Here is a 14,590-nt window from a genome sequence, read left to right as displayed (position 1 = left end):
CACCCATAGAGTGTACTTAGGTGAGATGCAACGCACTTTGCCTATGGAGCAGGTGAAATGATCCTATTTTGACGAGTTCTGAGCAGTTTTTCATGGAGAACTTCTGGGAGAAGCTGTAATCAGTTGACCTTGTTCCTTTAGGGGTTAGAACAACACTTTTAGGGACTTAGGAGCCCTTGGTTTATGGACATTTTATGCTTGGGGTTGCAGTGCCCAAAAATGTCTATAACAATTATAGGGACGTAACATGCCCCTCTCCTTCAAAAAAGTGTTGTCCTCAATGCTTGAGTAGTCCTGGATGCTTTTGTATCAAATTATCATCATCCCATGTGGAATCTTCAGCGGATAAGTTCTTACACTTGATGAGATACTCCGAAATTGATCGCTTTCGTAGTTGTCGAGTTATTGTTTTTGTGACTGCTTCTGGTTCCAATATAATTTTCCTTCCTCATCAAGTTCTGGGAATATTGTTTGAACTGGGAGTTTGTCACCTATAACCTTATTTAAACATGAAACATGGAAAACTGGGTGCACTCAAGAAGCTGTAGGAAGCTCTAATTTGTATGCCATAGTACCAATCTTTTGCAACACCTTGTACGGTCCATAAGACTTTGGTGATAATTTATTATCCTTCTTAGCTTGCTTGAGGGACATTTGTTTATATGGTTGTAGTCGTAGGAATACCCAATCAGCTACATCAAAACTTCTTTCGCTACGATGTTGATTTGCCTATTGTTTCATTCTATTCTGTGCCAACACGAGGTTATCCTTTAAGAGTTGGAGGACTTGTTGTTAATGCTCAATGTGATGTTCCACTACTTCAACATTAGAATTTTCTTTTAAATATGATGTGATGTATGGTGGCTGATATCCATAAAGTGCCATAAATGGGGTCATTTTTGTTGCTGTATGGAAGGACGTGTTATACCACCATTCAGCTAGAGGCAACCATTTGACCCATTGTGTCTGTTTATCAGATACAATGCAGCGAAGATATCCTTCCAAACATTTTTTTACTATCTCAGTTTTCCCATCATATTGAGGATGATAAGATGAGCTATGAGCTAACTGAGTACCGAGACAAGAAAATAATTTTTTCCAACAATTTCCAGTGAAAATGCGATCTCTGTCACTTACAATAATCTTTGGGTTTCCATGTAGCTTTTGAATTGTTTCGATAAATGCAGTAGAAACTGTACTGGCTTTAAATGGATGTGATAATGCACAAAAGTGTGCATACTTGGTAAGTCTATCAACTACCACCATGATGACACTCTTTCCCTCAAAATTGGGTAAACCTGTGATAAAATCCATCGAAACCTCCTCCCAACGTTGGCTTGGAATGGATAAAGGTTGTAATAGACCCAGGGTCTTAATTGTTTAAACTTTATTTTGTTGGCAAACCAAACATTCCGCCACAAAATTTTGAATATCTGATTTAAGGCCATCCCAAAAAATTCCTTCTTAACCCTATGGTAATTTTTTAAAATTCCTTAGTGCCCTCCTAAGGGAGAAGTGTGCAAATCCATAAGAATCTTTTGCTTGAGTTGGGAATTCTTACAGAGGTATAATCACTCTTTGTACCATAACGAATCATTTTGCCAGCTAAATGTATGAGATGTACTAGAGTCTTGTTGTAACTTTCGAATAAGTGCCCACACTTCTTCATCATTCTTCCATTCCTCCCTTGCTTCGTTTATCCAATCTGGTTGGATAATAGAAATGGCACACAAAAATGCTTCCACATCGTCATCCTTTCTTGAGAGTGCATCTGCCACCACATTTTGCTTCCCTTTTTTGTAGATGATTTCAAAGTCATAACCCAACATCTTTGTGACCCACTTTTGTTGCTCTTCATAGGATAATCTTTGTTCTAAAAAGTATTTAAGGCTATCATGATCCATTTTTACCTTGAAGTACCTTCCCACTAGGTAGGGTCGCCATTTCTTAAGTGCATGTAGTATTGCCAACATTTCCTTCTCATAAATAGCTTACTTTCCCTTGATTGGATGACTTGCAAAAGCAATGGGTCTTTCATCTTGCATTGAAATAGCACCAATTCCATTTCCTGAAGCATCACATTCCACAATAAAGGTTTTTGTGAAGTCTGGTGTAGCTAAGACCGGGGCTTGGCACATTGCCTCTTTAAGATGTTCAAAGGCCTTTGTTGCTTCTAGAGTCCATGAAAATGCATCTTTCTTCAATAATGTTGTTCTCCCATAATTCTTAACAAACTTGCGATAATACCCTGTCAACCTGAGAAATCCTCGCAGATGCTTTATGGATGTGGGGATTTTCCATTCCTTAATGGCTTTAATTTTGCTAGGGTCTACCTTAACTTCTTCATGAGATAGAATATGACCCAGATATTCCACCTCTTGTACTCCAAAGAAAAATTTAGATCTTTTTGCATATAATTGCTTCTCCTCCAATAGTTGTAGCACCCTGTCAACATGTTCAACATGATCCTTCCAAGACTTGCTGTAGATTAGTATATCATTAAAAAATACTAACACAAATTTTCTAAGGAAGGGTTTGAAAATGGAATTCATCAAACCTTGAAATGTAGAAGGTTCATTGGTAAGGCCAAAAGGCATGACCAAAAATTCATAATGACCCTCATGAGTTCTAAATGCTGTTTTTGGAATGTCTTCAGTCTTCATTCTGATTTGATGATATCCTGAACGAAGATCCAACTTGGTGAAGTAAATTGATCCATGCAATTCATCCAGTAATTAATCAATGACAGGAATGGGAAACTTATCTTTAATAGTGAGCTTGTTGAGCTCCCTATAATCTGGACACATGCGCCATGATCCATCCTTCTTGTGCACCAATACTACAGGAGCAGAGAAATAACTTTGACTAGGTTGAATTATACCAACCTCTATCATTTCTGCAACCATATGTTCAATTTCACTCTTTTTGGAATAGGGATATCTATACGGCCTGATGTTTGGAGGAACATTTCCTGGAATCGGATGAATAGCATGATCATGGTCACGAATAGGTGGGAGACATTTGGGAGTCTCAAATACCTTGGAATGATTGTCCAAGACTTTTTGGAGATCTGGAGAAATAGATGATTTCGATGTGGAAACATCTAGCGAACATAATTGTGCAATTACACCTCTTTGTTACTTTTTTACAGGCTTTGTTTCCCTGCAATACCCCTTAATTCAACTTCCTTTCCTTCCACAGAAAATTTCATGAAAAGTTCTTGAAAATTAAAAGCTATTGTACCCAAGAATTGTAGGCATTGGACTCCTAGTACAACATTAGCACCTCCCATTGAAATGGAAAGCATTGGGCTAGTTAATACATCTTCTCCCATGGATAGCTTGATATTATGGCACTTTCCAGAGCAATTTATTGTTCCTCCATTTGCAACCATCACTTGACACTCTGGTGCTGGATATAGGAAGCAATTCAATTCTTTTGCTACCTTACAATGAATAAAATTGTGTGTACTTCCTGAATCAATCAACACTATTACCATTTTCTTCTTGATTTGTCTTTCTATCTTGATGGTTTGAGGAGTGGTAATTCCAGCCAATGCATTACAAGATATGGTCAGATTCATTTCTTCTTTATCTAGACTTTGTTCCTGGAGTATATCCTCTTCTTTTGTCCTTTCTTTCTCCTTTTCTTCTTCCTCTTCACAATCTATGTAGAATAATTTCTTCTCAACACACTTATGACCTTTAGTGTATTTTCTATCACAACTGTAACAAATCCCTTTTACTCTTTTTTCTTCCAATTGTTGTGGTGTCAACCTTATAGCTTATGGAAGACTAGGGGCAACAACACTTCCATCTTTATAGTTGTGAGTGGTATGCTTCCTGGTTGCCATAATTTTGCTTTCCATTTTTCTTGCTAACCTAAATGCCTTCTCTAATGAATCAGGTTCCCAAAATGCAAACATCATGTTGGATATTATCCTTTAAAGTCCCTATGAACATATCAATCCTATGCTCCTTTGGAATATTTTTTACCCTTATGTTCAATTTATTGGAACTCCTCAATGTGCTCCATTATCGAACCCTTTTGTTCGAGACTTATCAATTGGCTAAAAAAGTGTTTCTTTTTGTATCCTCACAATGTGTTGTCAATTCTTCCGTAAAAATTGCCCAAGTGATAATTTGTTTATGAGAGCAAAGCCATTGATACCATAAAAACTAATTTGGTTCCAATTATAAAGTTGCAATACATACCTTTTGTGTGTTTTGCACATTATTGAGATCGAAAAATTGCTCCATCTGTAATATCCATGTTACGGGATCCTTGCCATTAAACTTCCTCATATCCATTTTTGAAATATGGTGGGTCTTCAATCCAACATTAGAGTCTATGAAATCATCATTAACATTTCTTTTATTCACATCATGAGTTTCCTTTACTACCCTTTCACCATTAGTAAGTATTTATTGAAGAAAATTTCTCAACTCTATCTTCAAATCTGCCATGCCTGTCTTCAAATTTGTGCTCAAATCTATCTTCAAATTGTCCATCTTAGCTTCCATGCAATTCATCTTAGCTTCCACGCCATTTATCTTAGCTTTTGTTAGCTTTTGTGAGAGTGACATTTTTTGCATTTGGTCTTGTAATTTTGATATATCATGTAGCATTTCTTCCTCTTCTTCATGGGTCATGCTAGAGCTTTCAGGTTGCTTACTAGGTGTTTGCATTTTCTTTCCTCGGGGCATAAATTACCAATAATAATGCTCTACTATCCCTTTGAATTCCTTCAAAATAATTTTTCAAACCAATCTTAAGCAAGGATTTAAAAATATCTACACACCTTTCTTCACTTTGTAGGAGCTCGATATTGCCTCTGATGTATCTCTATAATTTCGGATCATCCAGTTTTGAAATTGCAATCTGCAGTAGCCCTTTGTGTTCTCTTTCAAATGCCACCAGTCTTATCCAAATTGGATTCTCCAGGGAAGAGTTATGCCAAATCTCCCACAATGACTTGATTATAGACTAGCTCAGTAGAGCGAACTTGTATGACGTGCCATGTGTCCCATCCACCCTTGCAAGGAAACTTGGTTTGGTTAGACGAAGCCATATGTCGATTCGTTCCTCCAACAAAGTTCAATTGGAAGGATGAGAGTCACTCTTCCAAGACTTTGTGTGATTGTGGCCCTCATCTACTTTTCTAACCTATGGTTCCCTTGTCTTGTATCACAACTTGACTTAATTATGCTTTTTGTTGAGTTGTGTTGTGTGTTACTTTATATGGTCTAGAGGATTCCAATGCTCTAAAAAAATAGAGCATAAGTGAAAAACAAATAATACTACATTATGAAAACGTGTAAAAGAGCATAACACGTCCTACGCAGGGCCTTCCCGGCGTTTGTGCCAGCTTGAGAAACCTTAAAACCCTGACTTTAAATGAACCCATAAATACATACACAATGAAATAGAACTCAACTTCTTGTAAATGATATTATAGAGATAATTCATATAGGGAACTAAACATAAGCTATTTGTGTCTATCGAGCGATATCAATATATGAATCTTGTAAAGTAACAAATTTTACAAGTTACTAATCAGAACAAAATATGATGAGTAAGTGTTTTATCACTATCGTGTATACCAAGAGCATATAAAAATATACTTGGTCTTATATATTTGGCTCTAAAAATATACACAAGAAACTACAGTTTGTCCTCTTCCTGTACTTTTTTACGAAATTTCAATCCGATGCTCAGAGAGAAAGTTATGATGATTTTCCCCAGGTCACCTATTTGGAATGTAATTCAGGAGTCTGCAAAAAGACCAACTTCCTCATATCATATCTCTGCAAATATAGTGTGAAAATCTCTAAAATTCAGATCCGAGGTTCAGTACGGTTTTGTCTCAAATGGGTCTTTCTTTTCGCTTTTGAAACATCGCAAAAACAATTTATAGCGAAAATACCACAGTGACCTATTTGGAGCAGCGAAACCCTAGAATCTGAAAGCTCTGATACCAAATGTTATCAAACTAGCTCACAAAAAGATAGAAAAGATAGATCAATGCCTTAGAATTCAACCTCTTCAAGGGGACAACCTCCTTTCCATTACACAAATGAATGATTCCTTGATGATTCAAATGACAAAACCTCCTTTCTATATATAGGAGTCTCAGGAGTCACAATATAACCCAGCCGATCTAACAATAATAATATAAAGGCACAAAGATAACAATAGAGGGATTCTATGGGGCACAGTAAAAACAATATGGGGACAATAGGGGCACAACAATATTAATAAGGGATACAACTACAATAGTAATGGGGTAATCACTAGTATTATAGGGACCTAACAATGGGTTGTTCGGAAAATTCAATAAGATTATGATATATGGATTGTTATGCTTCAAGGTATTGCATAAATAAATTCACTAACAAGGTTACATTATGCACACTCTAAAAAAGTCTCCGTGCACAAAAGCTAAATCCTTAAAATTAGTAGAAGTCATATTTTGATACAAAATATTGAAAATCTAAAAATTGTATTACTTCACCTGACTGCCAAACTGTACAATTCCTTTTGGATGGTCAATCTGCAACCATAAAAAATTGTACTTCATATCATCCGCAATAAGCCTCTTTATAACAGAAAAATCAGAAAATTGTATCATCCTTGAGACAATCGTCATTTTCATTGTTTGATACACTTGTGATACCTCGAACATGCAAGGGTTAACTTTAGAAAACCTCAAGAATTCTACTTTTAGAAGACACAAGAGAGTGTGTACACTTTAACACTAAAGTGTAAGAAATATACCAAATCCAAGTTTGTCACACCATATGGCATGAAATAGTAGAGACAAATGAACTGAACAAAGAAATAATTATATTCTCCATCATATTTTGTAGGTTGTATAACTATAAAAGTAGGCCACATTTACTAATCACAAGTAGTCACACCACATAATAATAGAAAACATGAAACGAAAGTAGGAAGTAAATCCCATCACCTGTTGTAACACTCTCAAAGTAATTAGCCTTTCTAAAGAAGGAATGTGTTGCTCCAATTGCACTTATGAAACTAGAAGATGAAAACAAATTGTCACTAAGCTTAGAGAGCCTGCCTAGTAGTGATTGAACTTTCCAGCAATACCTAAACGGTGGAAATAATTTTCCAATAGATGATATAATTTTTTCACTTCTTGCTGAACATATGTCATGGCACCTTTGGAAACCAAAAATATAATAAGGACACAAGTTACCCGCATAACTAGATGTTTCCAGTTTCTTTTCATGAACCCAAAGAGCCATTAAAGTCAGCACAATTAACTTATATTCACATATCCTCAAATGTTAACTGATATTTGAAGGCAACAGTTAACATAAACCATATTTTTATAAGCAATATGGAGATACGTAGATCCAAATAGTTTGAGGTGAAGACGCTTTTGAATTATTAAAAAATGAAGTGCATTATGATGATATGGTACAAAAATCTAGTATAACCTGTAAATATTAGATATAGTAAAATTTATCATAATATTTCACCACATTATATCGACTTATAATTGAAACCATGTAGCTTGCTAAAACAAAAAACTGTACAAGCCTAAAAAGTGTTGAGCAGAACATATGTGTGTTTTGACTTCTCAGCAACATCAAGGAAAGACTTAATGTCATTAATTAATGCTTTAATGAGCTCTATACCTATTACTTACCATTTCAAGTAGAAGTGTTGAGCATGAAAACTGCCAAAAAAAATATTATTATTAGACATATTAGAAGAAAACTCCTTGAACTAAGCATCGAATATAATACTCATACTCGAAAAACCTATAAAAATGAAAACATCTCAAACAATGACAGATGAACTTGAGTCATTTCATTGAAATAATATACCACTTCTCTACTATCCATTTTAGAATCCAAACTAAATCCCAAAAGACTAGCCATTCTTGAACTTCTTTCCTTCTCACTCTCCAGTTCGAAATGGTGAGCCCCACATGATCCCATCAACTCCAAATTGTTCTATGCTAAGTATTTATTGTAGCTTTTCTAGAGGATATAGAGCTTGTACCATGCATAAGGATGATACAAATGACTTTCCAATATCCAAAATATCTTTGTTAACTTTAAATAGCAGATTACCATCATTAGAGGTTTAGGAGTCTTCTTGACCATACACATAAGGCCATGAATATCTTCGATAGATTGAAAAGATTCCTACATATCATATGCCATCCGTCATAAGAAATAGTATAAGGAAAGAATATAATATAAATTAAAAATTTATCTCGCCAACCTGCCAGAGCTCAAGCTCAGTTGCAGCCTTCAGTTTCTCAAACCTTGTATCAAGGTAAAGCTACAAACTCTCACGGAGATTTAGGTCAGTATTGTCTCTTTGATCCCTCTACTTATTGAAATTCACAAGATTTTTGTGTATTATTTCACTAAGCCGACAGAAATTTGTTTTCGATTTATACTATAAACAGAACTGAAAGGCTCAATGTGCACTCTTCTGTCAATCCAATTAGGATTGTAGTTAGCCATACTAGAATAAAGACCTTATTCAAAGCACTTTTAACAAGAAACTAAGAAAAACACAATATATTTCCTTTATGTAATCATTAGATGTTATATCCAGTGAACATGCTAGAAGGAGTGCAACATGCGTCTTTGTCATTGAAACATAATATATACTTTGTCGTTGAAACAAAATATATAAAACAAACTTTGCCATACTTGCCATAGACAAACATTTAAAGCTCCTAAAACAAGATACATTAGGATCAATCAATGTTAGTGCATCCACTGCTGGGATTGGGGTAGGCTATTTGGAGTTGTTAGTGAAAGAATTAAGTGGAATACATGTTAACAACCATTACTATAAAATTATCCAAATTAAGCAATTGTTCCATCTATTCCAACACTAGTTAATATGCACTCAACGCTTATGCTGCTTCCAACTTTGAATTGTTACAATTCACGAAGTATTTCAAGTATGGTCCTATAGGTTTCCCAAAGAAAATTAAACCATGGGGTAACCAGTTCCCGATCAGATTTGTCTTTCCTTTTATCTCCACAGAAATAATTGAGCATCAAGTCCTCTGGCATCTGGTCTGCCTCTAAGTCCTCAACATAAAGAGAAATCTAAGATGCCTATGCTTGAGCTTGAGCCTGTTCAGCCTTCTCACTAGAGAGATGGAGGAAATACTTGATAACATCCTCCAAGGAACTAACATTCATTTGCAGGCATACAATGCAATATTGAATAATTCCATCCTTTGCAAACCTTCCACGCCTCATATCCACACAAAGTTCCACACATTTGAATATTAAATTTTCTAGCATCTTTTGAAGTGCCTGTAATGATGCCTGATTTTGGCCAACATTCATTAACTCTTCATAGATTTTACAATAAATCTCATCAATCTTCTATATCATTAATGAAAGGGTTAGGCACATATTTCTACTTCTGAAGACAGATTACCGTGGTTTCATGTGTTCACATCTAGGTACCAAGAACATGTCATTTATTTTTTATAATTATTTCTCTAGAATATTTCAAGTCAAACCTAAGATAATGATAGAAGCTCTTCTTATGTATTGTTCCTTATGTCGAAGCACAAAAGTGTCAACATTGATAATTAATTATTATTCTCCATAATTGTTGAAATAATACAAGATAAAAAATATTCAGGCACTCTCAAGACATAAATAATCATGACAAATAACCTAAGAATTCTTAATTTTCTATGTAAAATAATAAAAGTTAAAAGACCCTCTCATTAGTGAATGTGAGAGGAATCATAAGAGTACATCCCTGATAGGAAGTGTATCCTTGGCCTAAGTCACACACTTCAAGTTGAAGTTTAGGTTCAACACTGATTAGGTTCAATTTGAGTTCAATTTTTTTTATGAGGTTCAGATGAGGTTTTCCATTAGGATCATCTACATAGTATATACATTTTCTATATATATTCTACTATGGACTTGGAAACTGCTAGGATAGACTACAAGCTTGAGTTGTGACATGATGTTATTTATGAGCTTGAGCTATGGACTTAGTGAATGACCATAAGGTTCATCGAACCTCAAATTTTTTTTTAGGTTCTCCAAATTTCAAATCTCAATGTTAAAGTTCAGAGAACCTTGAAACATAGTCCTTGCCCTAAGTGGTTTTGAAGTGAAAATACAAAACAATTGTAAAGCAATAAAGAGCATATTTACTAGAGTTGTTATAATCTCATTGTAACAATCAAAACTATAACCAAACAAAGATGGCATATCCATGTCCTATTTCTATAATAAAAAATACCATGGATCAAAATATCATATCAACCATTAAAAACAGTATAAATTTGGCATATCACTATCTTATTTCTATAATAATAAATACCATGGATCAAAATAGTACTCCTCCCAATAAAGAATTCAATTCAACACCATCCTCTGATGGTTCTTTCCAAAACATATACATGAACTCTTCCAAAATGAAGCTAAACTGAGCCTATATTATCAGTCGGTAACTATCTAAACTAGAGGTAAGGTTCTAAACTATCCAGTGACTAGCTACTACTGCTAACAAGCTGAAAGAAGTTAACCGAGGGTGTAAAGGGTGGGAAACAAATGTAACTATAATGGGAAATTGATCGATCCATTGAAGGCACCCATCCATCCTAGCTAAGTTGTGAAGCAAGCCAGGAAGGAAGCCAACCCAACCTTGTCATTTTAATTTTCTGCAATAGAGATAGGCATAACCAGCATAATGTTGGTTGGTCATTCAAGTAGAACCATATCCCTTGGTTGTTCATATAGCCTAGTTGAAAGAAGAACATGTTAGAGTCAGTCTTTACATCCCTCCGTCAGATATCAGTTCTCGTATTGCATTTCATTTTTAGGTGTCTCATTCAGTTCTTTTATTTGCATTCCGCTAGGGGCATGCCATAATCTGAAAGGAGGGTCTTGTTATTCATTTCCCCTCATGCCTTATACCTGCTGGCTCAGGTCTTTTAATCAAGATTTTAAACTCACTTACAGTCATGTTTTAGTCCTTTGATCACTAGAGTCAATTCAGTCACTAGGTCTAGGGTTTCACAAATTGTGTCTTTCAAATTGTCCAATAATGCCAGCAGGCCAGAGGGAGGTTTTATTTCACAAAATTTTATCATCATATGGATGGATTATGACTTTTCTTCAAAACTCTGTTTTGAAGAAAATTCGTCATTTCATTTTGTAATAAATTGCCATGTAATTTTCAAAAAATTTCAGTTGTTGAAATCTCCAGGCACAGCCCTGGTCTTCCTTTGTTAAGACATGCCATTATCCCTGCAAAAGTTGCCAAAAGATTCATTATTCAAGTCAAAAGAACATAAGAATAGGGTTTGTATTAAAGGGAAAAAGTGCCAAAAGCTAAAACATTACAAAGTTGGGTTTTTGAGAACCAAAAATCAAAGCCATGTCTTTATAAAAAAAAATTGTGTGTATGCTGTCATTTGCAACCAAGGAGATCAAGGAAAGTCGAAGTTAGTGGTGAGAAGGTGATTTTCAAAGCAAAGACTGTGTTTATTGGCTGTGCGGCGCATTGGGTTAGAGCGCGGCGCACATAGGCTGCGTGACACATTGGGCCTCCTGCCATAGTGCTTTTCTCCATTGGCATGGTGCACACAGGCCGCGCGGCACATTGGGCTTGCGCGCGTCACACGGAACCTCCAAGACAAAAAATCATTGTGGCTTCAATAAAAATCAAAACCCATCATTCCATTAGACATGTTCATTGCTTGAAACTTTCATTGCTATGCCAAGAGGTAAAAGGATATTGATTTGAGGGTTCAAGGAAGGAATTTTGTGTTTGACTGTGTGTTAAAGGGGCGCGCGGTGCATTGGAGGAGGTCGCGGAACACACAGGCCGCACAACACATTGGGCGAAATTCCGTAGTGTTAAATTACACTGTCGTGGCGCATCCAGGAGGCGCGGCGCACAAAGATGACAGGCCAGTTTTTTACCCTGGCAGTCATCAAAACTTAAATAGCGCCATGTATTTTTCTCCAAGTAAGTCTGAGCCTTCTTGCTATTGAATTTGGTTTGGTTGGATGTTGTTTGGAGGGAAGCTTTAAAGGTTTGAAGTGTGAAAATATAAACCCTACATTTATATCAAAATCTGCTACATTGGGTTTTGTGATTGGTGTTTTTAAATGATGATTTTGGTGCCAAGTCTCCTCTCTCACTTGTGATCCCTTCCCTTTCATAATCCTATCATTATTAAACTCCCAAAACACTCATATCCCTGCTTCCCATTTTCCCTATACTAAACTCCTATCATTCCCCATCATTCTCCCCATCCTATATCATTTATCACTATATCATTCACAAAATCCCTAAATCCCCACTCCCTAAACACAATCAAGTGACTGTTTTCATATTTCTTCACTTGAAAAACTCCATCATCCACTTTTCCCGCTGTCCCATATTCCTCACAGTCCCATTTCCCTTTGGCACATTCGGCATTGAAAAACACATCACCTATTTTCCTTTGTCAAACCAATCAAACATACACATTGCAGCACCATGACAGAGACAAATTCATCATATGAGCAAGAATATGAGCAAGACAGTGACTCAACCACTGAGCTTAATGTGCTGAGAAGGCCTTAAAATGGTGGCAGACATGTTAGAGAAGAGCGTACTTCCTTAACTCAATTGTAGGCCTGCTCGCTTGCAATGACATGCTTTCAGCAGATGTCATGCTTTCAGTATTGTGAGATGATTGCTCAGATCCAGCATCATCAGGAGTTAGTTCAGTTGTTTGTTTTACATTTGCATGATAGTCATGTTACTCTTGCTGGAGTAAACTTTACCTTGACACCATAAACCATCTCTCAGGCCACTGGGATACCGAATATAGGGGAAGAGTGGAACAAGAGGCAGTAGCTGGATAGATCATATTATGAACCTTACATCAGGCCTAGCTATTTGAGATAGCTCAAGAGAGTATTCCCATTTTGGTTTTTGAATGAATCTTATGCACCATTGATGAGACTCATTATCAGATACTTCAGTTGTGAAGGTCTCTTCTCACGCCTCTATGCATACCATATCAGGTTATTGATGCATTTCACGAGAGTGAGGTTCATGAACATTCCATATTTCATGTGCCAAAACATCAAGAGGATGAAGGGGCCTCGCTTCCTCCATCAGCACCACAGGTACAGGACAAAGGCAAGAGGCCAATGTAGGATGAGGGGCCTCAACGATATACTAACTTCATTCTCATTCATGATGATGATACAGATACGGGCCCACAAAGTGCACATCTTAGAGAGATCATCTAGGAGTAGCAAACAGAGATCAAAGCCTTATCTGTTGACTTGGAGAGGGCTAAGTGGACTATGAAATACTTGGAGCAGAGGAAAAAATAGCTTGAATATCAGCAAGCAATCATGGAGTTACAAAACATCCGCGAGAATCGCCAAGCTGCACAAAGGAGGAGGATTGAGCTCACTTCATTGGAGCAAGAGATTAATGAGGATCGGGAGTCTTGGCTCGAAAGAATCAACATCCACTTGGAGAGACTGCTGGACAAGGCCGATAGAGATAAAGCATTATTAAGAGACATGGTTTTCCATTACAGAGCGGGACATATGAGTTCCAAGGCACGAATAAGGAATCTAAAGGCAAAATTGAAGAAGGCGACAAAGAAGCAAAAGAAGCAAAAGGAGCATGATCGACTCCAAATTTAGGCCGAAGCTTCTTTGGTTGAGCATGTTACTTGATTGGGGACCTACAACCCAAATTTCAAGAAATGTGGAGAAAATTTTGTCAATTTTGAATTTTTTGGCTTTAAAACAGGTTTTTCTGCCCAACGCATAGCGCCACTTGGCGCGCGCTTATAATTGGGAGATCCTCTGGAGGAAAACTTTTCATTTTTGGATTTTTTATGAAAAGTTATGCATGCTCATGGATTACCTAAGGATTTCATCAAGTTCTGGGTTTCCTAAAGGGTCAAAAACACCCTAAAAATGACCTCACTGCCCCTATTTTGACACACATGAAGCAGTCTTGGGAGATTGAAGTTTTGGAGGGAAAATGGAGGCAAAATTCAAAAATTCCACTTGGGTTGGAAAGTCTATAGATAGGGATTTCCAACAAGCACACTTGGGCTCAATTTGGACTTCAGGAAGTGCCTCAAAATCAGCTCCAAAGTGGCGCGATGCATACAGATTTTGGCGCGGCGCATAGAGGATGTTTGCCTATTTTTCACTCAGGAGCTCAGAAATCCACCCAGTTTTGACCAATTTTACTTTTTGATGTAATTATTGATCTATATTGATGTAACTTGATGACTATGATGTAATTTTGGCACATATTTACTTGTTCTAGAAGATTCATTCACTAAAAAAGTGAAAATTAAATGAATGAATCAATTTCCTAGCATATACGGGTAAGTTGTTTGACTACCTAGATTTCAGTTCCTTGTTTAGAATTAGTTCAAACAGCTCCTAGAATGATGAGCTCGACCCCTAGAGGCAAGGGAATAGGTTTGGCTTGTCTATATTATGTAATTTATAAGTCATTTTTAGGGTTGGATACTTGGGATTGTTTTGGCACTCTATTGTACATTTCATTTCTG

At 36.5% G+C, this 14,590-nt stretch overlaps 1 pseudogene; it reads right to left on the bottom strand.

Annotated features, from left to right (window-relative positions):
- Nucleotides 1-6,505: 6,505 nt before the first annotated feature.
- Nucleotides 6,506-9,356, bottom strand: LOC149263122 (eukaryotic translation initiation factor 3 subunit A-like; annotated as a pseudogene).
- Nucleotides 9,357-14,590: the final 5,234 nt, after the last annotated feature.

Source organism: Pinus tabuliformis, chromosome 6 (assembly GCF_031772625.1).
Source record: "Pinus tabuliformis cultivar Carrire ecotype Pingquan chromosome 6, CPIR1, whole genome shotgun sequence".
NCBI lineage: Eukaryota > Viridiplantae > Streptophyta > Pinopsida > Pinales > Pinaceae > Pinus > Pinus tabuliformis.
The sequence above is the reverse complement of the archived record's forward strand: the minus strand, read 5'-3'. Positions and strand labels throughout refer to the sequence as shown.